Source organism: Gallinula chloropus (assembly GCF_964237585.1).
Source record: "Gallinula chloropus genome assembly, contig: HAP1_SCAFFOLD_311, whole genome shotgun sequence".
Classification (NCBI taxonomy): domain Eukaryota; kingdom Metazoa; phylum Chordata; class Aves; order Gruiformes; family Rallidae; genus Gallinula; species Gallinula chloropus.
The window spans coordinates 94,336-97,105 of NW_028168221.1; the positions used below are offsets into that span (position 1 = coordinate 94,336).

At 46.4% G+C, this 2,770-nt stretch overlaps 1 long non-coding RNA gene across 1 annotated transcript; it reads right to left on the reverse strand.

Moving 5' to 3' along the window:
* Positions 1-2,508, reverse strand: LOC311204689. The gene is made up of 3 exons (XR_014618092.1): positions 1,922-2,508; positions 1,054-1,150; positions 1-202 (listed from the first exon to the last, which is right to left on the reverse strand). It is a non-coding gene; the product is annotated as an uncharacterized lncRNA (long non-coding RNA).
* Positions 2,509-2,770: the final 262 nt, after the last annotated feature.

Consider the following 2,770-nt stretch of genomic DNA (forward strand, 5'->3'; position numbering starts at 1 on the left):
AATTGTTAGCCGATTCTCCTCTGTCGAAACCGTTGCCAGCTTTGGGCTGAGATGCCTCCAAGGTTTGGTCACCTTCGTCTTCAGCCAACATTGCCAAGTCTCTTGGCTGTTCTTCTGGATCCCCTGGAAGAAGACTGGTGACTGCCTGGAGAAGTGACTCAATCTGCTCTTCTGTTAGTCTTTCCTCACTTTCTTCCACCATCTGCAGGTCAAAAACCAATACATTGTTATTCAATCCATACTTCCTTCCTCAGCTCCAAACAGGAAGACTCAGCCCCAGTAAATACTGCTTTCAATGGATGCAAGACGTAGCCTGAACTCATCACAAAAGCATTTTACAAAGTGGAACTCTTGTAATATTGATAACAACACAAAACAAAAAAGCTCCCTTGTTAGCCACGACAGCTGGCATGCCACAGTGAGACCCTGCTTCTGTTACAAGGAGAACACCACGCTCAGAACAGGCTTTCCTCCTAAAGCCTCTCAGCCTAAGAAAAACCAAACCAAAATACCCAAAGAATTCCCACAAACTAGAAACCCCCACAAAGCCCAAAAACCAAAGAAGCCACAAACCCCCATTAAAGACACACACAAACCCCAGACCCCACAAGAAAAGCTGCGGGAACTCAAAACACCACAGAAGCCCCTAGCCCTCCCCCAAACCCGCAACCCACAGAACCCCAAAGCCTTCAAAAGGCAGAGAACCAAACCCCCCCCTTAGAACCCCAGTTAAAAAAAACAAACCAACAGAAAAACCTCACAAGCCCACACTAACCCCACAAATCCCAGAGCCTGTAAAAAAACCAACCCACCCAACCCCTATAGCCACAAAAACCAGGAAAAAAAAAAAAAAAAATCAGTAAAACTACAAACACCTTACCAACCTCCTTGGCTCATTTTCCGAGAGGAGCCTGCACCAGCAGACAGACTAACACATTTTAATCCTAAACTTGGTTCTCTGCGTTCTTTCTCTGCCCCTTCTCTACATCCTTTTCTTTCAACTTCCTCTTCCTACCCACAAGGCTGTCTAAACCAATGGATAGAAACACTAACCCAGGTAACAGCACATCCAGTTCAGATAAAGGCAATGAAATCACCAGCGCCAATACTACGACCTTCTTACAGGTACCACAAGCTCCCAAGAACTCACCTGTAACAGGAAAAGAGGAGAAACCATAGAGACCTTAAATGCAATACGCCAAAACCCGAAAGAGACTTATTCTTGTATATTGAATGTTAAAATCACATGCATAATTACTGAATTCTTTACAGCTGAAAAAATATTTTTAGAAGACGACCCTGACAGTCTACCTGCAACTGCTGCAAGATGTCTATAATAAACCCCCACAATTTTCTGTAATTAAAAACAAACAAACAAACAAAAAAAAAAACCAGGAAAGAATGCAATCAATCATCCAGGTAATTCTGAGTTAACTGATGCCCTGAATGGGACAAGTCGAACCCAAGCTAACACCAGCCAGTTTACTGCAATGCTTGTCTAGCATACACATATATAAATCAAAATGACATGTGGCTAGAGGCCAGGTGCAAAAAGAATAAGACATTTGCACACCACAGCAGACAACCTGCCGAGGGCCACGATATGATATGCTGCAGCAGAGTCTTGTGGCTGTTCGCTCAAACACGCTGGTGGAATAGTCTGCATAACCGGCCCTGGGCACGATTTACATGGGGTTTTCTAAGCTATGCCTGATGTGGCTAAGGGATTTTTACTGGGCAATCCTGGTTTAAGACCAGTCTCGGCTCCTAAGGAATGCCAGCCAACAAAGATGTTTTCAGCCGTTAACAAGAGGAACAGAAATCCAACGACGAGCTGCTGCTTTTAAAACGTGGAGTCATCATTGTGACAAATGGCACCACACAGATCTCTGTTAACACATTTGTAGACAAAGTGGAAGACCTGGGGTTGGGGACAGCTGTGCAACTCAGCCTTCATTTCCCGAGGGCAGGTATGCTCCGTCAGCTGCTGCCAGGTGTCATCGACAACAAGGAACGGGCTGCACTCTGCCGGCTTGTCCACCTCGAACTTCTCAGCGCAGAGCTGGCGAACATCTTCGGTGGTTATAGACAGTCTCACCAGGAAAGATCTTTCCTGTACATCCACAGTACACTCCCTGGAACGCAACATGAAGGTGGTTCTGTAGAATGAGAAAACACACATCAGCAACTCAAAAACCCCAACAGCTGAAGCGTCAGCAACAAACCTGTCCCCACACTGAGACTCACCCCCGCGATTCCCACGCCCGACAGCCACCTCGCCAACTGCAATACTGGTGGCAAAACTGTGGCAAGCGGAACAGAAATTCCTAAGCCAACACCCTCCTTTCCTCATATTACACTCTAACCCTGCAATTACAGCCAAACAGGACTTGTCCTGCCGAGCAAAACCAGGAAACAAAATGCAGTGAGGCTAAGCAATGTCTGAGGCAGCAGGGTCGAGAGATGGTGCTGCTGCACTACTGCCACAAAACAGGCACCTCCTATGGCCGTGTCAGTCAGAAGGAATAAGAAAAAAGCCTCTGCCAGTGGCAGCAAACGGTGCTGATCCCCAAGTTACTGCGTGATAAGCCATCTGCATTCTTATGCTGCAGCACGCAAAGTGTTTTAGGGTGCTTCAGTCCAGTCAGGACACTTTCATTGCATTAAACCGGTGACAATCTGGGGTCCGAGCCCGATTTAACCGGCTTTCCCATGACAGCTTTTTTTCTTTTTTACAGTAAGGCTTAGAGGGAAGCAGAAAGAAAGCTTC